This window comes from Triticum dicoccoides, chromosome 4B (assembly GCF_002162155.2).
Source record: "Triticum dicoccoides isolate Atlit2015 ecotype Zavitan chromosome 4B, WEW_v2.0, whole genome shotgun sequence".
Lineage (NCBI taxonomy): Eukaryota > Viridiplantae > Streptophyta > Magnoliopsida > Poales > Poaceae > Triticum > Triticum dicoccoides.
Window position 1 is genome coordinate 273,803,185 of NC_041387.1, and position 24,381 is coordinate 273,827,565.

A 24,381-nucleotide genomic window follows, 5' to 3' on the forward strand; every position below is an offset into this window, starting at 1 on the left:
TGCCTTTTGGACATTGGTGCTGGTCGCCACATCAAAAACATGGACACCCCCTACTCTACCGGGCACACGTTTAAAATGAATGAACTATGCATGATACTAACACTTTCCATGAAAATTTAAGAACTTGGCTAACAACATTTGAGTAACATACATATAGTGGTGACATTATTCGAGAAAAGGCAGATCTTGGTAACATGGTACTTAACAATTTTGACAACCATATGGTCCATATCTACATACTTAACATAGTAACAACTAGCGCATTTTAAGAGGCCGAGGGCCAACAACCACAACTATCTGCTGGACGCAGCTTCATAACGACTCGACATCTCGTCAACAAAAAGGAAGGACCCTCTTGTGCCTTAGTAGAGCATGAGTAGAACAATGTCTTCAATTTTCCAATGTGGATGCATTGCACGACAAGCGAGAACTTGTTGATTTGAATGGTTCCATTTCTGCGGGAAATGCAGTACCTTGCAATCACTTTGGCGTTATTAGTAGGTATAAGTGTAACTCGACCACGCCGGAAATTGATTCAGGAACAACTACAATGGGCAATTTCTATTGCAATGTAGAGTAAAAACCAAATGTAACACATCATTGAAGATATATATAGTCTATGAACATCAACATAAAAGTAAGACTTTGTACCACTGTTGTGTGCGCAATTGGTCTTGTTCAATGTGTGGACCATTGGTAGAATTAATCCCATCCAAAATCCAGCGTTCATACACTGTGCTATCTGTGTCAGATTATTAACAAATTTTATGACATGCTTCAAGTCTTTCCAGTAACATTTGCTACGCCGAGTAACATACATATACTTACTTATGCATCCAACATATCTTGCTTAAAAGGAAGACAAATATTATTTATTCAGAACATGGCAGAAGAATATATAGTGGGCATAAATTGGTAATTAGAATTTGTCACCGCTTATGAACAGAGTCAGAAAATGAAATCACATTTGGTTGCTTAAATAGTGATCAATTAGTGAGAACAAATACCCCGATTTTGTTAAGTAATATGCCAGCATGGAGAAAGTTGAAAGAACACTAACCTTGATCAGACTGTGATCGGCTGATGACGTTGGGGAAGTAAACATCCATGTTAATTAGACCAACCTGTGGTGCACACACTAGAATTTTATTGCCAGCTTCCACCTCATAAAACTTAGAAAATTTTCTCCAAAGGTTCGCATTTAAATATGAGTGACCATCTTTATCAAGTTTTACGCTAACTGTATTTGTAAATCCATGCTGCATTGTCAATATGACATCCATGGAGTCATCAACAAAGTAAAGCCCACAATTTCCTTCTACTCGTGTTATTGCAAAGCAAGGGATGTACTACTTGAAATGAAAATTAAGATCATAAATTAGATATATTTAAATAACAGAGCAACATGGGAGTAATTGAGAGAACATAACAATATATAGCTGAAAGCAAAGTTGAAAGTGCGTTATATCGACTAGATTGGGGGGTGAATAGGCGATTTTTATGAATTCTTCACTGAGGAATTTGCTGGTGAGGAAATTCCTAAATGAAGAACTACTAGCAGCGGAATAAGTACTCAAATATAAACATAACAGAGCACAATCATGGTCATCATAATGGAATGAAGACAAGCACAGAGTGCAGAAAGCATAAACACAGGATAACACAGATAGAAGACAGACAGACTGAAGAAATTGAACTGAGGAAATTGAGAAAGTCTTCAGTCAAAGTCTTCAAACAGATATGAACAGGCACACAACAACAGAAATGAGGAAATGAAAGAGTTGAGGAAATAGAACCAGTAAGCTTGGTGAAGACAATGATTTGGTAGACCAGTTCCAACTGCTGTCTCAGTTGTATATCTGGTTGGAGCGGCTGAGTATTTAAACTCGAGGACACCCAGTCCCGGACACACAGTCCTCACCGTATTCTTCTTGAGCTAAGGTCACACAAACCTCGCCCAATCACTCGTGGTAAGTCTTCAGGTTACTTCCAGACCTTCACAGACTAGGTCACTCGGTGATCCACAATTCCTCTTGGATGCTCTAGACCATGACGCCTATCCGTCTGGAAGAAGCACAGTCTTCAAAGGTAACAAGAGTCGGATCCACGCAGGATCAATCTCTTCAGTGATGCTCAATCACTTTGGGTTTGTAGGTGTTGGGTTTGGGTTTTCCTCACTTGATGATTTTCGCTCAAAGTCCTCGGAGGATGCTCTCAAATGACAAGTGTCAGTTTCTCTCGGAGTAGCCAACTAGCTAGTGGTTGTAGGGGGTGGCTATTTATAGCCTAGGGAGCAGCCGACATGATAAGACATAAATGCCCTTCAATGATATGACCATTAGGTGGGTAGATATTTTGGGACAGCTGGCGCATAGCACAGCAACGGTCGGAATTTTTGACTCTCAAATGCTTCAGGGCTATCATGTTCCTCACTGTGTAGGCAGTTCACACTGGCGAATTCCTAACTCCTCAGAACAAATTTCTCAGAGACCAGAAGAACTTCGTCGTTGTCACTGAAGAATATGAGTGAACTGTATGAGATTTCCAATGGCTTCGCTCGATGGGATTGGTAGGTGTAGGATTTCGAGTTGAGCATCACATGGAAATTTTTCCTTAGTATTTCCTCGACCCCCTTTAACAGTACGGTGTTTCCTATGACTCGAGAAAGAGAAAATGAGACTATAAAAATAAAAGTCTTCATGCTTCATGTCACACCCTGATTTTCGTGGCACAACACTTAAGATGGTAAATCATGATAAAATGTGGTTTGACAAAAACTTTTGCACTATTTGACTTTTTATTTGGAGTTGGTTTTCTCTCTGTGTTTTTCAAAGTGCTCTTTAAGGTCAACACAACTCCACCTTCTATACTTCATCTCCTTGCCCCAAACTTCTGCCCAATGATCATTCCATGTGTATAGTGCAATATAGTATTTTTCTTACAAAAATAATTTGGCCAAAAAGTATTTTCTAAAATTAGTTTTCCAAAAACCCTTGAATTGAGATTTGCACTACAAGTACTTAATTTGAGGTGTGAAAAATCTTTCAAAAGGTATATTTGAATCCTATTAGATATAGGACTCCCATAAACCACAAAAATATAATTTTAAAAGCTATTTTCCTATTTTATTTAAAAGCTTTTTATTAAGGCCAGAAATGGTCTTTAATAGGGAAAAATTATTTTTATTGTTTCAAAAATATTTGACAAAAATCAGGGAAACTCAGTGGACATATATTTTCCATATATAAGAGTTTCAACATATGGTCATGATCAAAATATTGGACAAAACCTCCCAAAACCATTTCTGCCCATTTCAAGGATTTGAAATATTTCTACAGGAAATATTTTCATAAAAATCCAAGAAAAATCTAGCAAGTCACAAATGCATATTGTGATGGTCTTGAAAAGCCTCACTTCAATCAAGGTCATTTTGGTCCACCAAAATGCCCCAAAACCCTCTCTGACCAGAATCAAATTTGAGCAAGTTTGTACTACCAACTTTCTCCCCTTAACCTCAACTTTTGTGAGCATGTTCACATGACCAAATGAGACCACTACACCAAGTAGTGCATCAAGGAGAAGTGATATGCTCAACTAGATCTACACAAGTCTGTTTCTGCTCATTTATAGGGTTTACAAAAGTTGCATTGGCAACTTTGCCCAAATAAGCTCCAAATTGGTGGAAGGCCATATTTATATGTGTCATTTCACCCTGTGGAGTCTCATGGCATTTGGAGTTCATTTGCCTAACCAAACAAGCATCAAACACCTTCTGCCACTTTACCAAAATTCCATTTTTGACCACTTCCACTAATCTCCATGACCTCAACTTTTTACCACAGCTCCTCTTAGGCCCCTTTCACCTCCAGTAACAATGGCAAGTCCATAGCTCAATTATTGGATGGGTAAAACCCCACTTTCTCTCTCTGGACAGCCCCTTTCTCTCTCTTCCTCACCTCCCTCCTCACTCCAGTGGCCATCCATGGCATCCAATGCCCCTACCCACTTTTTTACTTTCCCCTAGCACTACCAGACACGAGTGGGCACGCCCATTGCCACTTAAACAATGCCATGGCAGCCATAGACGCGCTCTGGAGCGCTCTACAGTGCGCTCCCGCATTGTAGCCGCCCCCCTGCCAAGCAGCTTCGACCACCTCAGGCCTCCCCCGCGCGCCTACCGATGCGCCTCGGCGTCCGCAGCACGCTACGCGGTCGGCCCCCTTCTCTCTCCTCCTCCCCGCGCCTCCGCGCTAGCGAACAAAGGCCGCCCGAGCACGCCAATGGAGCGGCTCGCACGCGCGCACCCCTGACCTCTCCCCACTTCCTCTCTCTATCTCACCCGACGTGGTCGACGTCCAGGAACACCCTAGACACCACGCCTGCTTCCCCCGAGCCCTGCAGCAACGAGCGTGAGCTCGCCGGCGCATGGGTCTACTGGACCTCGCCGTTCGCCTATTTAAAAGCCTCCCCGAGCCCTTCTCTCCCCACCACTCGCTCTCTGCACCACCAAACCCTCCCCCTGCACCCCCAGTTCCTCTCCGGAGCCGCCCGAGCTCGAGATCGAGCTCAAGCTCCGCCGATTCGGCTCGCCGGAGTTCGCGAGGTATAGGCCTCCCCCGCTCCTCCTCTGCCTCAATCTGGAATCCCTGCATCCCCTAACCCTTTCCCCCTTGTTTCCCCTCTCTGTAGCTGCTGGAAACTGCCGGAGCCACCGCCTCCCGAAGCCCCTCCGCCGCAGCTCCTCGTCGCTGGCGAACCAGGCACCCCCGCCGGCCAAGTCCACCACCCACCGACGTGCGGCAGTCTCCTGAAGCCATCCCCGCACTCGCCGGAGCTTGTCGTGGCCTGCATCGTCGCCGGTGAGCACCGCGACCCCCCTGTCCACGGATTAGTGATGACAGGTGGGTCCCGCCTGTCATCCTCTCCCTCGTTCCCACGCCCCTCTCTCTCTCTGACCTGCGGGCCCCGGCCGTCAGGTTTGAAATGGGTGGGCGGGCGCGCATGCTATGCGCTGGCTCGGCTGGGCCGGCCCGCTGGCTGGGCCTGCTGCCCCGCAGCTGTTCTGGCCCGGCAGGAACAGGGCCCTTTTTCTTTTTCTTTTCTGTCACTTTTTCCAAAAATTCCGCAGGACAAAGCATATGTCCAAATAAATTAATTCCAAATCCTAAATTCCTAGAATATTGCAACCTATTTGATGGTGCAACTTTCATTCAAATCCAGCAACCTTTTCTTCACTATAATATTTAAATGTGATTTTAAGCATTTAAATATGCCTTTGTAAATCTATTTCTCCTATTCTGCTACACCAAATCCAAAACTAGGAATTTTCCCCTTCTTAGTTTTCAACCTAGTATTTTACAAAAATGAGTTGACATTTTTCTGAGCACTTTGCTTTTTCTGTTTTATTATTGCCTTATTTTTCTCGTTATTATTCCGCGACGATAGATTGCGTTGCTGACGAAGGAGTTGGACTAGAAGACTTTGAAGACCCAGAAGACTTTGTTGAGCCAGGCAAGCAGCCCTTTGACCATGTCTATGAAACCCTTTTTATGCATGCCATATAGCACCATATTGTTGTTGCAACGAAATCATGATGAGGTGATAACCACTTCGATGGTTGCCACCGTACTTCCTCGTTGATACTTGCATTGTGCATGACCCTACCTTCTTATGAGGGTTATGCCGGTGGGAGTAGATAGGATGCTAAAGTAGTGCTACCCAAAAAGGGACGGGAATATGCATGGTGATGGAGACAAAGTATTTTCAAAGGACTTTTCGAAAACCCCATCGGGTGCCACTTATGCCCGAGGGAGATGATGAGTTGGGTAGCCACTTGATGACGAAGTGGTGTACCGAGGCAAGTGTGTGTGTTGTTTTCAAAAACGGATTGGTTTAAGTTGCGACCGTTATTCCAACCTTACATACGCAACCACTCTACCCTTATAAGGGAAAGGGCATTATTGATTACCTAGGCCGATACTAGCTTGGAGCCCGCATTACTAGTGACGGGGGAGAGTTGGTGCTCTCTCTCGGGACGGGGTCGTGCCAGGTAGGGCGGCCATGACTGTTTTCACAGGGCACCGGATACACCGTTGTGTCCCCTCTCGGATGTTACGATCTTGAGCGAGTCTCGTATGATGTACATCGTGAGGATACGGAACAACGAGTGGACTCCTTGTTAGTGTCGTCTAGGGAAAGGTAGTGATCGGGTGCTTACCCCGGGTACTTGAGGTATCGCGGGTCGTGGATGACACGGAAGTTCCCTGGATCTTGTGGGTAAAGTGTGCAACCTCTACAGAGTGTAAAACTATTCGAATAGCCGTGTCCACGGTTAAGGACAGTTGGGTAACCGCTCTTGGGCTATGTCCACATGTTTACAAACCAGAGTGTGTGTTTGGATAAGTGGGAAGATCTACTTGGGGTCAAGTCAAAGGACTTGACATGATTGAGTTGGGTTGGTGCCCACTCTATTTATGTTGATATCTGTAACCTGTCCTCATGGTTACTGGAATTCTCCTGATGCATGTCTTATAAGTTGTTGAACATATGATTGCACTCAAAACTAGCTTTCCGCAAAAATTTACCTATATCATGCATTGTTGTACCTTGAACCAAAACATGGGTTGCTTGCGAGTACATTCAAAGTACTCATTGGCTTGCCACTGGTTATTTAATTGGCCAGGCATGGAAGAACCGGAGTTCGAAGAAGAGTTCTTTGGAGACGAACATGCGAACTAGGACGTTTCCCAGTCAGAATGCCTGTAGGGTTAAGGCAGATGGCATGGGTTCTACTTATCGACGAAGATTTCCGCTGCTTGTGTTTCATTTGATGTTCAGCCCTTAAGGCTTTATCAATGTAAGACTTGACCATAATGGTCATAATTTGTGTAAGACAGTATGTATGGATGTAAGACTCTTGTTATTCAGCTTCTGTGTGTTCAGTGAGCATTGATCTCTGGGATCACTGTACACGTGCATTCGGTGATCACGACCTTTGAGTCGGGATCCACACAGAGCTGGTATCAAAGCCATCCTGACTGTAGGAAGCCTTAGTTAGCATGGACGTTCATTAGCATGGACGTTAGTTAGCTTGAGACCATCTAAACTTCTCTTCTTTTCTGAAGCTTACCCCACCCAAGATATATTTCCCTTATTGACCTCCCCTATTCAACTTTTGTAGATGGCTGTCGCCCCCTTGAGACTCCTTATGACAGGATTTCCATCACTCCTAAAAGACTGCCTCCAACAATGCCACTATCCCTTGCTGCCCATATACACCCTGCATGAACTGGAAAATGATGTGCTCGAGAAGGAGTTCTACGCCAAGGTTTTTGTACCTGCCAAGACCTCACCGCGGGGGTGGTTCTTCATTGGACCACCCATGCCAACACAAGACCTGGCCATTCAGCAAGTGGCACATGAAGCGCTCCTCCGTCTTCGAGGCCTCCTTCCAGAAATGAAAGAACCCGCTACCTACCTGGAAAGAACGGATTTGGAGCCCCAGCTCAAGTGGTGATTTCCCCAGAAGATGAGGATCCAACCCTCAAGTACCAGATCCGCTTCATCAACGTCGGAGACTACCTTCTACGTCACCTTACCGAAGCATTCCTTAAGGCTCGCCAAGACCTCCCTTCCCTTCTGCACCTCCACTGCCTCGAGAAGAAGAGGGTGGCCGAGCAAGGACAGCAAATCACTGTCTTACAAGCCCACCTTGCCAATCAGGAGCAACAAATCAAGGAACTTCGGAAAACCCGCAACCAAACCCCACGCAGGAGGCATAGGAATGGATTTCCATATCCACCTCATAGAAGATCGTCGTCAGGCCATCGACAACATAACTCAAGACTGGATAGCAACCTTTTTGCTTCCGTCACTTGTCACGGGTGTGGTGAACTTGGGCACATTAAAAGGATGTGTCCCAACAAGCAGCCGACTGTCGCATACCCTTTGGCACCACAAGGGGAACCCAGAAACTGAAGACCGAACGCCTTTCTCTCAAAGTGATGAAGCAAGCACGACTACTGAATCCGAGGACCCCTAGGGTAGGATGAGTCGTGTACCCCCTATGCGCAGTCGAGTCCATATGATGGTTCAAATGAAACCATGTTGAGTGTTGCTTGTTCTTATCTGTTTGTGTTTTGATATAAGTTGCACTTTTGCCTTAGGCAGCATGTATGCAACTATATCACCTATCCTATCTTAATGAAATTGTGTGTGGTCTTTTGGCACTTGTTTGTTTGCACCTGCACTATAGAGCCCCCTTTAGGCATCCCCATCTATACTACTTTTCCCTCTCATCCCTCTATCCTCAACTGAAGACCGGCAAGACAAGGTACACCAAGGATTCTACTTCAGCGACCTACTAACATTGGAGACTTTTGCTGCAGCCTCCTCGACCAAGTGAAACCCCGTAGGGTTATGTTTAACCCTCCAGACTAGAAACCCATCCGTAGACCCTTCGAGACTTCATGAGATAACCCATCTCGAATCCTTAACCATGTGCTTAACCCACAAACTTGAAAGAGAACTAGTTAAGCCTCCATAACCTCGCTCAACATTGGGTTCACTATGGAACTAGTGGCCGTAGGGAATGAGCACCTTATCATCCTAATATAGCACCGGAACTGATGATGCCATAGGGAAGACCAATTTGAGGATATAGGAATAGAGGACAAATGACTTGATGAGTTTATATCAATGACTTTGAGGAATCATCCGAGACTATTTGGTGGATTATGAGGTTTTCATGTTGGTAGATGAACTTGGTGGGATCATGATTATAGGGTAGCATAGCTTTCATTACCCCTGAGTAAATTGGATTTAATAGGACGATTATGATCGCAAACTAAAATTCTTGAGAGTATAAGGATTTGACTTAGCCAGGGGATATTGATAGGAGATAGTTGATATTACGACTATGACTTAGGGGGAAGTGTGGGAATTCTCGTTGGACACAAGATTTGGATTTAAATAGGTGACCCTAGTGGAGTATGGATGCAGAGTAATTTTACATGGTTCAGAGTAAATTGGATTTAGACTGATGATCTTGATCATGATACCATGTTTCTCGGTGGACAATAAACTAAGAGATTGGATTAATTTTCGGGGTTGATTTAGGGATCTATATAAGCTTGAGGTTGGAGTTTACATGACCATGATAATGGAAATTGGTGGACTGACTATAGCAAGGTAGCCCTTCCAAGTGTTTGGAGATTATAGGAACCTTAGGAGATCATGTGGAACACCATAACCATTGGATTTGTAGAATTAAATGGGTTATGTAGTAGTTGATGGAAGGTAATGGGCTGTTGGAGTTGATTCATAGGAAGGAAACAAGATCTTGGAGTGGCTTACGACATGTTTCTTGGGATAGAAGTGCTTGGAAGAATAGGTTGAGCACTTGGATTGTCACGTTCAAGCTTAGCAACTTATATGTTCTACCCATGGATTTTTAGGACATACATAGGCGTTTGGGGATTGTAGACATATATGATTTTGTTAGACCTCCTCTCGGGAGCCATGAGGATATGAATCACATGAGTGATGATTGGAGTTGACCTATACGTAATGATGCTATCAGTGATATGATGTGATTTGTTTAAAGGACTAAATAGAACAATTGGCATCTCAGAAACTGTGCCCAAGGATAAGATGATAAACGTTCACTCGCACACTAGATCCTTGAAACCCTTAAGCCCTACCAAGCTACAACAAGGTCGGATCATAACTATGGGTCTTGACTCTAGATCGAATACACCTTGGTCCACACTCAACCGTGACCACCACCAATGCCTTAGCCACTTTACGTACCCCATAGACTTCATGGAGTGCTTGGACAAGTTAGTTGTCATCTTTCTTTGATGACACACTTGTCTACCCGAAGACGGAAGAAGAATCGATGAGCTGGTCAAGGAACGTTTGAAGATCGCCATGCCAAGGAGGAAGAACTACCACCAACGTCAAGAAGTACACTCCCGCGTCAAAGATCATGTGTATTTGCGAGCCACTTCTCTCAAAGAGAACCAAGCATTTTCATGTTAAGAAAAACTCGCACCAAGATTTATCGACCTTCTCCAAGATCACTACAAGACGAAGAGCAAACGGCTACCAGCTAGAATTACCACCTGAGCCACCCACTGTGCACAACATTTTTCACGAGTCACAGCTTCGGAAGTGCTTCCAACATCCTAACCAACCCGATCCCTACAAGGACGTCAATCACCAAGCCATCGACCTCCAGCCCAATATGACTTACGCGAAAGCCCCCAGTGGCAATATGGATCAAGCAGGATGTCATACACGAAGCCACGCCATCGAGTACTTCAAGGATCAATGGAGCACCACTCAGAAGCACAAGCGGTATGAGGACAAGAAGACTACCCCAGATCCAGTTTTCGTATTCCTTTCACGCCTAGTTTGGGAATCTCGGGGACGAGATTCTTGTAAGGGGGGTAGGTCTGTCACACCCTGATTTTCGTGGCACAACACTTAAGATGATAAATCATGATAAAATGTGGTCTGACAAAAACTTTTGCACTATTTGACTTTTTATTTGGAGTTGGTTTTCTCTCTGTGTTTTTCAAAGTGCTCTTTAAGGTCAACACAACTCCACCTTCTATACTTCATCTCCTTGCCCCAAACTTCTGCCCAATAATCATGCCATGTGTATAGTGCAATATAGTATTTTTCTTACAAAAATAATTTGGCCAAAAAGTATTTTCTAAAATTAGTTTTCCAAAAACCCTTGAATTGAGATTTGCACTACAAGTACTTAATTTGAGGTGTGAAAAATCTTTAAAAAGGTATATTTGAATCCTATTAGATATAGGACTCCCATAAACCACAAAAATATAATTTTAAAAGCTATTTTCCTATTTTATTTAAAAGCTTTTTCTTAAGGCCAGAAATGGTCTTTAATAGGGAAAAATTATTTTTATTGTTTCAAAAATATTTGACAAAAATCAGGGAAACTCAGTGGACATATATTTTCCATATATAAGAGTTTCAACATATGGTCATGATCAAAATATTGGACAAAACCTCCCAAAACCATTTCTGCCCATTTCAAGGATTTGAAATATTTCTACAGGAAATATTTTCATAAAAATCCAAGAAAAATCTAGCAAGTCAAAAATGCATATTGTGATGGTCTTGCAAAGCCTCACTTCAATCAAGGTCATTTTGGTCCACCAAAATGCCCCAAAACCCTCTCTGACCAGAATCAAATTTGAGCAAGTTTGTACTACCAACTTTCTCCCCTTAACCTCAACTTTTGTGAGCATGTTCACATGACCAAATGAGACCACTACACCAAGTAGTGCATCAAGGACAAGTGATATGCTCAACTAGATCTACACAAGTCTGTTTCTCCTCATTTCTAGGGTTTACAAAAGTTGCATTGGCAACTTTGCCCAAATAAGCTCCAAATTGGTGGAAGGCCATATTTATATGTGTCATTTCACCCTGTGGAGTCTCATGGCATTTGGAGTTCATTTTCCTAACCAAACAAGCATCAAACACCTTCTGCCACTTTACCAAAATTCCATTTTTGACCACTTCCACTAATCTCCATGACCTCAACTTTTTACCACAGCTCCTCTTAGGCCCCTTTCACCTCCAGTAACAATGGCAAGTCCATAGCTCAATTATTGGATGGGTAAAACCCCACTTTCTCTCTCTGGACAGCCCCTTTCTCTCTCTTCCTCACCTCCCTCCGCACTCCAGTGGCCATCCATGGCATCCAATGCCCCTACCCACTTTTTTACTTTCCCCTAGCACTACCAGATACAAGTGGGCACGCCCCTTGCCCCTTAAACAATGCCATGGCAGCCATAGACGCGCTTTGGAGCGCGCTACAGTGCGCTCCCGCACTGTAGCCGCCCCCTGCCAAGCAGCTTCGGCCACCTCGGGCCTCCCCCGTGCGCCTGCCGATGCGCCTCGGCGTCCGCAGCACGCTAAGCGGTCGGCCCCCTTCTCTCTCCTCCTCCCCGCGCCTCCGCGCTAGCGAACAAAGGCCGCCCGAGCGCGCCAATGGAGCGGCTCGCACGCGCGCACCCCTGACCTCTCCCCACTTCCTCTCTCTATCTCACCCGACGTGGTCGACATCCCGGAACACCCCAGACACCACGCCTGCTTCCCCCGAGCCCTGCAGCAACGAGCGTGAGCTTGCCGGCGCACGGGTCTACTGGACCTTGCCCTTCGCCTATTTAAAAGCCTCCCCGAGCCCTTCTCTCCCCACCACTTGCTCTCTGCACCACCAAACCCTCCCCCTGCACCCCCAGTTCCTCTCCGGAGCTGCCCGAGCTCGAGATCGAGCTCGAGCTCCGCCAATTCGGCTCGCCGAAGTTCGCGAGGTATAGGCCTCCCCCGCTCCTCCTCTGCCTCGATCTGGAATCCCTGCATTCCCCTAACCCTTTCCCCCTTGTTTCCCCTCTCTGTAGCTGCTGGAAACGGCCGGAGCCACCGCCTCCCGAAGCCCCCCCGCCGCAACTCCTCGTCGCCGGCGAACCAGGCACCCCCGCCAGCCAAGTCCACCACCCACCGACGTGCGGCAGTCTCCTGAAGCCATCCCCGCACTCGCCGGAGCTTGTCGTGGCCTGCATCATCGCCGGTGAGCACCACGACCCCCCTGTCCACGGGTTAGTGATGACAGGTGGGTCCCGCCTGTCATCCTCTCCCTCGTTCCCGCGCTCCTCTCTCTCTCTGACCTCCGGGCCCCGATCGTCACGTTTGAAATGGGTGGGCGGGCGCGCGCGCTGTGCGCTGGCTCGGCTGGGCTGGCCCGCTGGCTGGACCTGCTGCCCCGCAGTTGTTCTGGCCCGGCAGGAACAGGGCCCTTTTTATTTTTCTTTTCTGTCACTTTTTCCAAAAATTCCGCAGGACAAAGCATATGTCCAAATAAATTAATTCCAAATCCTAAATTCCTAGAATATTGCAACCTATTTAATGGTGCAACTTTCATTCAAATCCAGCAACCTTTTCTTCACTTTAAATATTTAAATGTGATTTTAAGCATTTAAATATGCCTTTGTAAATCCATTTCTCCTATTCTGCTACACCAAATCCAAAACTAGGAATTTTCCCCTTCTTAGTTTTCAACCTAGTATTTTACAAAAATGAGTTGACATTTTTCTGAGCACTTTGGTTTTTCTGTTTTATTATTGCCTTATTTTTCTCGTTATTATTCTGCGACGATAGATTGCGTTGCTGACGAAGGAGTTGGACCAGAAGACTTTGAAGACCCAGAAGACTTTGTTGAGCCAGGCAAGCAGCCCTTTGACCATGTCTATGAAACCCTTTTTATGCATGCCATATAGGACCATATTGTTGTTGCAACGGAATCATGATGAGGTGATAACCACTTCGATGGTTGCCACCGTACTTCCTCGTTGATACTTGCATTGTGCATGACCCTACCTTCTTATGAGGGTTATGCCGGTGGGAGTAGATAGGATGCTAAAGTAGTGCTACGCAAAAAGGGACGGGAATATGCATGGTGATGGAGACAAAGTATTTTCAAAGGACTTTTCGAAAACCCCATCGGGTGCCACTTATGCCTGAGGGAGATGATGAGTTGGGTAGCCACTTGATGACGAAGTGGTGTACCGAGGCAAGTGTGCGTGTTGTTTTCAAAAACGGATTGGTTTAAGTTGCGACCGTTATTCCAACCTTACATGCGCAACCACTCTACCCTTATACGGGAAAGGGCATTATTGATTACCTAGGCCGATACTAGCTTGGAGCCCGCATTACTAGTGACGGGGGAGAGTTGGTGCTCTCTCTCGGGACGGGGTCGTGCCAGGTAGGGCGGCCATGACTGTTTTCACAGGGCACCGGATACACCGTTGTGTCCCCTCTCGGATGTTACGATCTTGAGCGAGTCTCGTATGATGTACATCGTGAGGATACGGAACAACGAGTGGACTCCTTGTTAGTGTCGTCTAGGGAAAGGTAGTGATCGGGTGCTTACCCCGGGTACTTGAGGTATCGCGGGTCGTGGATGACACGGAAGTTCCCCGGATCTTGTGGGTAAAGTGTGCAACCTCTGCAGAGTTTAAAACTATTCAAATAGCCGTGTCCACGGTCAAGGACAGTTGGGTAACCACTCTTGGGCTACGTCCACATGTTTACAAACTAGAGTGTGTGTTTGGATAAGTGGGAAGATCTACTTGGGGTCAAGTCAAAGGACTTGACATGATTGAGTTGGGTTGGTGCCCACTCTATTTATGTTGATATCTGTAACCTGTCCTCATGGTTACTGGAATTCTCCTAATGCATGTCTTATAAGTTGTTGAACATATGATTGCACTCAAAACTAGCTTTCCGCAAAAATTTACCTATATCATGCATTGTTGTACCTTGAACCAAAACATGGGTTGCTTGCGAGTACATTCAAAGTACTCATTGGCTTGCCACTGGTTATTTAATTGGCCAGGCATGGAAGAACCGGAGTTCGAAGAAGAGTTCTTTGGAGACGAACATGCGAACTAGGACGTTTCCCAGTCAGAATGCCTGTAGGGTTAAGGCAGATGGCATGGGTTCTACTTATCGGCGAAGATTTCTGCTGCTTGTGTTTCATTTGATGTTCAACCCTTAAGGCTTTATCAATGTAAGACTTGACCATAATGGTCATAATTTGTGTAAGACGGTATGTATGGATGTAAGACTCTTGTTATTCAGCTTCTGTGTGTTCAGTGAGCATTGATCTCTGGGATCACTGTACACGTGCATTCGGTGATCACGACCTTTGAGTCGGGGTCCCCACACTTCATGTTCCTCGAATGATTGCCAAGTCTTCAAGGTTACACCAATTTCTTCACTTTCAAAGTCCTCAAAAGTCTTCAGAAATCCAAAGTCTTCAGCCGAAGAACTTCATTTTTAGGGGTCCACTTTCTCTGTAAATATCAAACTCCTCATAGTCTTATAGACCTGTGTACACTCACAAATGCATCAGTCCCTTAACCTATAAGTCTTCAATACACCAAAATCACTAAGGGGCACTAGATGCACTAGATGCACTTACAATCTCATCCTATTTGGTGATTGATGACAATATATGTTAATTTTTCAACGGGGATAAACATATGAAGTGTAAATACTGATATAGAGGAATTTGATTGCAAGATATAGAAGAACTCCCCCTGAAGATGTGCATAGTGAGGAATTTGCTTTTGAAGCAATGCACACTTGAAGAGTATAATCATGGAGATCTCCCCCTATATCTTGTAATTCATACACGCATTTGACATATAATATGAAGAATTTGAAATGCATGATGAAATATGATTACTGATGTAATTCAGCATGCGTGCATTGACATTAATGAGGAATAAGCATGCAGAAGAACTCAACAAAAGTATCAGGCCACCATAGAGTTTAAGATTACAACTCAATCCAGCAAAGTCATCAGAAGAACGAGAGTTGTAACTTAGCAAAAAACGCCCATATAAGATAGACCCGCTTGAAGACTAACTCAAATTTCTCCCCCTTTGTCATCAAACGACCAAAAGGGTTGAAAATAAGGACTAACGCCCCTCAAGAATATCATGAAGATGGAGGAGCGCTAGCGTTGTTAGGGTCTTGAGTCGTTGTAGGGCCTGCTGCAGTGTCGTCCAAGTCTTCGTACTCGTCCATGTCACGCGATGAAGAATATGAGCTGGCCACCAAGGAAGGAACCTTGACCTTCTTGAATCTCTTCGGCGGAGGAGCAGACCAGTCAAAATCTTCCTTGAAGCCCATTTGCTTCAGATCTTCCTCACCATAGAGATGTGACAGAATAGCCCAGGTGCGATCGAAAACTTCATGGAGGTAGTAATGGTTTTTCTTCACTACATTAAGTGTAGAAGTCATGTTGGGAAGAATAGAGCCAAACTGACGCTTAACCCATTTGTGGTTTCGGTCCACCTTCTGCTGAAGACTTAGAAGCAGCTCTCGGTCAGTCATCACACGAGGAGCAGTGGCTCGAGGACTTGACTTGGGAGCATTGGCAGCATAATCATGAGTGGCAGAGTCATCATTGGTGGAATAAGATGCAGCTTTGCGGAACTGACCATCCAATGGATGAATGCCTTCATCGATAACGGCTGGTGACTTGCCCTTCTCATCAGCTGAGGAATATGTCCACTTGAGGACATCAATAGGGGGCAAGTAGCTGAGATGATTCTGAAAGTCCGCCTTGTAGTTGAGTGAAAAGACCTTGTTCTGAGGAATCTCATGATCCACGGTGCGTAAGGCTTCAGCTCAAATGGTGAAAGTGCAACATTCACCAGAGTCCTCATGAAGAAATCATGATAATTTATGGGGATGCCATGCATTATGTTGAATAGCATATTCTTCATCATCCCAATAATTTCTTCATCGGATGAGTCATGGCCTTTGATAGGACTCATGGTCTTCGTCAGAATGTGATAGATGGTTCTTGGGACATAGAGCAATTCCTTCACGAGGAATTTGGTCCTTGGGGCTTGACCCGGCTTCAGAGGCTTCATAAGCACTTGCATATAGTGTGCAGTGAGTTCAGGCTCATCATACAGACAACGAGCACTGTCAGGTGGAGGACTGATTGGCAAGGCACGAAGCAATTCAGAGGCTGGTGCCATGTAGTGAGTGTTTTCAGTCATCCAGTCCAACACCCAAGAGTTGACGTCAGCAGCATCACCTGTGATATGCAGCGTTGCGTAGAACTGAAGAATGAGCTCTTCATTCCAATCAACTATGTCTGAGCAAAAGTTGAGCAAGCCTGCATCATGAAGCATATTGAGGACTTGAGAGAAGCAAGGCATTGATTCCATGTCCATGTGAGGAATATGCTCGTGGTCGAAGACTTTGTCCTTGTTGAAAAGCAGTGAGGAATAGAAGTTGGCCTAGCTTGCAGCCCAAAAATGCTTCCTTCTAAGACGAGCATTGTCATATGGGTTGAATTCAGTGAAGAACACATGCTCGCCGAAGAAATCATCAGCCTTGAATTTTTCCTTCTTTGAGAAGGGATCATTTGGCTTGGGCTGAGGGGTATCAGTCAATTGCATCACCACCTCAGGAATCGTAATCTAAGGATCCACAGACTGAGGAATTTCAGGCTCTTCTTCAGCTTCAGCCTGGGTCTTCAATTCTTCATTTACAATTTCTTCAGCACTAGTGGCTGGAATTTCTTCATGGACAGATGGGGTTGCACGAGGTTTATCAGATCCTATTTGCACTTCAGTAGCAGATGGGGACTGGGGAATAGCTTGGAGTGGAGTGAACATTGGAGAGTTGGGGTGCAGACTTTCCCAAAAGTCATCATTGAGCACAGGAGCGGTACAACCAATGTCCACATCCTCATCTTCCATTTCTTCAACACCTGCCTCTTCAGCAGTGAACTGAGGCTTAGGTGAGGAAATGACTGGGGTTGAAGGGATTGAATCCACTTCAATTTCTTCATCCAATTGCTCTGTCGAAGCAGCAGAAGGAGTTTCTTCATCAGATTCGCTAGGAATCACATAATCTTCACCAAAAGGAACAAGGTCCTTTGATGGCATGAAGGAGACTGGAACGTCATCAATTGGGTTGTCAATTGGACTTGTCAGAGGCTTCATCTTCTTCGGAGCTGAAGAATTTGATGAAGTTGATGCCTTCCTTTTCTTCACACCTGCATGCTTTGCAGCCTTGGTCTTCTTCGCATCTAATGCAGATGGAAGGATCGGAGTTGGTGTAGGCACAGGAGGTGCAGAGGACTTTGGGTCATTTTCTTCAGGCGCAACTAATGCAGTTGCCCTGACTTCTTCACTTTCTTCAGGCGCACCACTAGTGAATGCCTTGGCAATATCTTCAGCGGCTGGAATGGAGTCATCAGCCCTGGCACTCTCATCTTCTTCAGTAGCCTGATTGTCATCAGTGGTGCTGACATGTTCTTCAGTGGGCTGAGCAGATGCTTCAGCCTGAGGAACTTCAACGTGCACAGGAGCAACAACACTTGAAGTGAATTTCTTCGTCAGATTGACGAACCGAACCTTGGCGCCCGTCCAATCAGCATGGTAGTGATCGAATTCATCACTCAGTTGCTTGATTCCAGCTTGCAAAGTAATGAGTTGATCAAGAGTGAGAGTGAGAACATTGTCCTTGAGGTAGCGCTGTTTCTTGTACTGCGCTTTCTTCAACCTTCTGCCTTCTTCAAATTTCCACTTCTCTTACTCAATGAAGGCAGTCAGAACATGACTTTGACCAGGATTGAGGTTCATCTCAGGCAAAGGCATGTTAGGGTCCTTGTGCCATAGGTCAATGAAGTCGAGGATCAACTTTGGATCCAATAGCAGTGGCACATTGCTACCTTTGGCTCTAGCGGCCCTGGCTTGCCTGTCTCTGATGATCTTGGCAAGTTCTTCATCATCAGCCTCATCATCATCATAGGGAAATTGGAAGGCGACCCGCTTCTTGTGAGGACTTGGTTGAAGGCCTCATCCAGCAGTGGCCTTTTTCTTTAAGAGAGAGGGGCCAGCTGAGGAATTTGGTGCAGCAGAGGAACTTGCAGATGCTCCTGAGGCAATTGAGATGCCTGTAGTCCTTTGGCACATGGCGAGATGCATAGGAGCCGAGGATTTGGTTGGGGCAGCTGAAGACTTTGTCGGAGGAGCTAAGGACTTTGAAGGAGCAGTCTGAGGAATTGGCCGTGAGGGTCTTGAGGAATCTGGCCTTGAGGGCATTGTTGAAGAGCTTGACCGTGAGGGCATTGAGGGAGAAGCACTTGACTTATGTGCAGGATTCTTAGGCATTGCCTTCTTCGGCTGACTAGCAGAGGCCTCAGCAACGGCAGCAGCAGCAGCAGAGTCTGCATTGAATTTCTTCACTGCTTCCTTTTCTTGTTTGGCCAGTTTGGCCTGGCGCTTTGCCCATTCATCAACATAGTCCTCACCGCGCTTGAGGCTGGTGGGATCTGCCACTTGGCCTGGTGCCAATGGAGGTCTTGAGCATGGAGGGTTGAGCGTGAATTTCTTCATATACTTGGGAGTAACATATCTGTACTCCCTCCATTCCTGTGCCCATCCCCTCTATCCGTTGAATGCGCACCTTGCACTGATTCTTGTCCTCCTTGCCAAATTTGGCCTCATCAGGAGTGCAGTATCCAGCATAAATGTCCTCAGGGATTTCGAAAGAAGTATTGACCTCAGGCCCCTTTCCACCCTTCTGTGGCTTCTTTGCTTCAGTCATTTTCTTCAGCTGAGGAATATGAACAACTGAAGTTTCTGAAGAAGTGTGCAACTTTTCTTCGAGGAACGCTGCAAATGAGTTAAGTTGATGAGAACCTAGTGATTCAACAGCGGACATTTGTACCTGTGAACAGAGTATAGTTGCGAGGAATTTGGAGAGGTCATATGCGTTCTCAGAAGATTTTTCAAAACGAAAAGGTTTGAGGAATTTGACCAGATGAGTCTTGAGGAATTTCACTAAGCGTTCTTTGTCTTAGGTTCCAGAGTTGTATAGATTGAAAATCCACACAATTGAGGAATCTTGAAGAAAATCATTGCTTAGAGAAACGAATCAAGAGCAGATGACATGTGAGGTGTTCATGTGTGTGAAGATTTGAAGAATAAACACCTTTGAAGATTTTTCAAGAAAGCATAAGAATCAAAGAGGGCAGTAAAAGTAACTTTTAATTACCCGAAGTGAAGAACATGACGAACTGGGAAGAGTAGATGTGAAGTTCATCAGTTCAGAACTTCCACGCCCTAACTCGGCAGAGGAAGACGACTACGGCGGCGGTGGAGTGAAGAAATCCGCAACTGGCGCGAGTACAACAACGACGAGGTCGAGGTAGTGAAGCTCTTCCTCACCGACGACGATGAAGTAGCGGCGGTGCTAGGGTTTGGGGAGCTCGAGCGGGAGTGAGAGCGAGCGGAGTAAAACAAAGTGAGGAAGAAGCAGGGGTATTTATAGAGGGACTGAAAAACTGTACGCCCGAGGAAATCGGACGAACGTGCCCCTGGCCCTTCTCATTCGCTTGACATGTGTCACCCACGTACTGAGAGGTGGGGATCGTGTAAGATCGTGGGTGAGTAGATAAGTATTGTCGTGGGATGCGGAACGGTTTGAGAACCAAAGTCGAAAATTCAGATAAGATGAGTTAGAAGTTCCGTTCGCAATTTCTTCAACTTTCAAGGACATAGTGAAGATTTTGAACGAGTTTCAAATAGAACGCACATGAAAAATTTGTGAATAGACTGGGTTGAGTTTAGCATAGAGGGGGAAGGGTCCGATCACACTCACTTAGCAGAAGAAAACAACTTGAAGAATTAGCAATAAGTGAATGCTGTAGAGGACATAAACTCATATATATATATATATATATATATATATATATATATATATATATATATATATATATATATATATACATACATAAACACTATTCTGATCACGGGATCAGAATATTATTCTGATCACAGCCTGAATTGCCTAAGTAACGCGCCTGAACTTCCCTCTGTACTGGGTTGAACTTCAGCTAAAAAGTGTCCAAATGGGGCTTGCAATATACCATTGGAAAGCTATGGACACCAATATCATGATCCAAGTTAATTTTTTGGCAAAATGCAAGCGGTTTAAGAGCAGTTTTGAAAACCGTTTTTCTTCATACAAAAAACGTGAATCGTATTTTTGATCGCATTTCTAAACCGTTTATCGGAATGAGGTAAATAATATAGCATTGGAAAGCTGCTGCAAAACCGCTCCTTCGTCGTGTTGAAAGTTTTCTCTAATTTCCTATGGATAAAGAGTAATTTTGAAAATCGTAAAATTTCACAAACCAAACAGCCGAGTTCGAATTTTCAATGTAATTTCTAAACACCTAATCCATTTGAGGCAAACGATATGACATTGGAAAGCTTGTGAAAATGCGCTACTTTTTCATGTTAAAAGTTTTTTCTAATTTGGAACGGTTTAAAAGTAATTCAGAAAACGGTACAAGTTCCACCGAGTTCGTATTTTCGAGATAATGTTTTAACCGTATGGCCGAATGCAACAAGTAATACGGCGTTGGAAAGCTTGAGAAATGCGAAACTTTTTCGTATATATTGTTTCTCCTAATTCCTTACAGTTTTAAGTCAAATTGGAAAATGGCTAAAAACGTATTTTGGCATAATTTGTACATACTTTATTGAAATGGGGCAAATAATATACCGCTGAAAAGCTACGGAAAATGCGAAACTTTTTAATGTTGATGGTTTTCTCTGATTCCTAGCCGTTTTCAAGTAATTGCGAAAATGACGAGATCATTCGTTCTGCCTTTATCGCGAAACTGATTCTTCGAAAATGCATCGCGTGAAGAACCTGAACTTCTCGGCACGTGTACTTGAACTTCACTCTGTTTTTCACGTGCTTTTTTTTGCTCGTATATATCTATCCACTGCTCCTAGCTCTCCATCCACTCACCGGAATTGAGCAAGTGATATACCAATGGAAAGCTGCTGTAAACACGCAACTTTCCCGTGTTGATCATTTTTTCATACTCGCAACGATTTTATAAGTTTTTCATCTGAAATTCATTCAGCATAGTAGTTGAACTTCATGCTGTTTTCACGTTGAACTTCTGTGACATATTTTTGTTTGTACGCGCGCCTGAACTTCTCTCTGTACGAACCCGACCTTCAGGCTATCTTCGCAACCGTGCCTTCTACCGCGAGTTTTTCTGGTTAGTCGTGTTCCATGTGATCTAAGTGTAATCTTCAAACGATTTTTAGCAACTAAATACTCATTTCAGATAGGAATCTCGCTCATAGGCGGATTTTGCACTCGAGTCATGAAGAACTCGCGTTTTTTGCGATTTTACTGCCTGAGTTGTTCGACCTGAACTTCCCCCTGTGCTAGGTTGAACTTCCCGAAACATTTCCCACATAGGGCTTGCTATATACTGTTGGAAAGATATGGACACGAGTATCATGACCCAAGTTAAATTTTTCGCAAAATGTAAGTGGTTTAAGAGCAGTTTTGAAAACCGCTTTTTCTTCACACAAAAAACGTGAATCATAATTTTGATCGCACTTCTAAACTGTTTATCAGAATGAGGCAAGTAACATGGCTTTGGAAAGCTGCTGCAAAACAGCTCCTTCCACATGTTGAAAGTTTTCTCTAATTCCCTACGGTTAAAGAGTAATTTAGAAAATCATAAAATTTCACAAACCAAACAGCCGAGTTTGTATTTTCGATGTCATTTCTAAACGGCTAAACCAATTGAGGCACATGATATGGCATTGGAAAGCTTATGAAAATGCGCTACTTTTTCATGTAGAAAGGTTTTTCTTATTTTGAACGGTTTAAAAGTGATTTAGAAAACGGTACAATTTTCACCGAGTTCGTATTTTCGATCCATTTTTTTAACCCTATGTCCGAATGCAACAAATGATATGGCGTTGGAAAGCTTGAGGAAATGCGAAATGTTTTGGTATATATTATTTCTCCGAATTCCTTACTGTTTTATGTCAGTTTTCAAAATGGTTAAAAACATATTTTCGCTGTAATTTCCACAAACTTTATCGGAATGGGGCAAATAATATACCGTTGAAAAGCTAAGGAAAATGCGAAACTTTTTCATGTTGATGGTTTTTTGTGATTCCTTGCTGTTTTCAAGTAATTTAGAAAATGGCGAGATCATTCGTTTTGCCTTTATCGCGAAACAAATTCGTGAAAAATGCATCGCGTGAAGTACCTGAACTTCTTGGTATGAAACCTTGAACTTCACTCTGTTTTTAACGTGCTTTTTTTGCCCGTGGATCTCCATCCACGCACCGAAACACTCACCGGAATTGAGCAAGTGATATACCGATGGAAAGCTGCTGTAGACACGCAATTTTCCCGTGTTGATCACTTTTTCATACTCGCAACGGTTTTGAAAGTTTTTCATTTGAAATTCATTCCGTTTAGTAGTTGAACTTCCAGCTGTTTTCACGTTGAACTTCTGTGACGTATATCCGTTTGTAATTTTCTCATCCATTCGTCAGTGTTAAACAAATAATATTCCTTTTGTATAAATCTCTCTCACAATAATTTTTTATCTTTCTCCGACGAAGGACTTGAACTTATAACAACAAAACTTTTAGCCTTTGCCTCTTTGTTCTTTTTTTAATACAAAATGCACACCGTCTAGTACATTAACTTCTGGCAGTTATCAACCTGAACTTCTCTCGGTTATGTGAAAATATTTGAGTTTTTTTTATGAACTTTTAATCTGATTTTCTTAATCCTTTTTTAATAATTTTGAAGCGCTCTATTTTTAATAGTTGAACTTCTTGTTATTTTATTTTTGACCTTCTTGTTTCCGTTCTTTTATAGCGAGGAAAATCTGAGTTTCCTATAATCATCGAACTTCTCCATCTTTTTAATATGGACTTCCTGGTTTTATTTCTTAATCTCTTTTGTGAAATTTTGAAGTGCTCTATTTTTAAAAGTTGAACTTCTTGTTATTTAATTCTTGAACTTCTTGTTTTCATTCTTTTATAACGAGGAAAATCTGAGTTTTCAATAATCATCGAACTTCTCTATCTTTTTAATATGGAATTTCTGTTTTTATTTTTTTAGTAACGGAAAAAATCCTACTTCCTGATTTTCATTCTTTAATTTTTGAACTTTCTCGGGGCGAGCACTTGAACTTCTATCAATAAAACTTTTAGCTTTTGACTTTTATTTTGGACTTCTCAATTTTTTAGTAACGGAAAAAATCCTACTTCCTGGTTTTCATTCTTTTTTTAATATAAAATGCACACCATGTAGTACGTGAACTTCAGTTTTCAATCTGAACTTCTCTCGGTTATGTGAAAATATCAGGGTTTTTTTATAGATATTGAACGACTCTATCTTTTATTTTGGACTTCTCAATTTTATTTCATAGAAAAGGAAATAATTCTAGTTTTCGATATGCATCGAACAACATCGTTATTTTATTTTGGACTTCTCAATTTTAGTTTATTAGTAGGAACGAAAATTTTAGTTTTTAAATTCAAACTTCTTAGTTTTCTTAAGCTGAACTTCTCTGATTTTTTCTTGAAACATTGAAAATCAAAATGATCTGCTACTCTAAATTGAATTTCTAGGTATTTATTTATTTTTTATTATGACCGAAGTACTTTGTTAGTTTAATACAAATTTCTTGGTTTCTTTTAGAAATAGGAAAATCTAAATTTTTATTAGCAAATCTAAATTTTCATCACATTTCTTGGTTTCTTTGTTACACGTTTTGTAGATTTTTTTAATTATCATTGTGTTATATGTGAGCACTGTGTAACCATGCAAACTTCCAGAATTAGAGCACATGTACTTTTGAGTACATCCTTTTTGAGTGCATGCGTGCATGTGTGTCTTCGTGCACACTTTCTAATGGTTCCGAGACATCGAGCACACTTTGTTTTCCTTCTTGTCTTT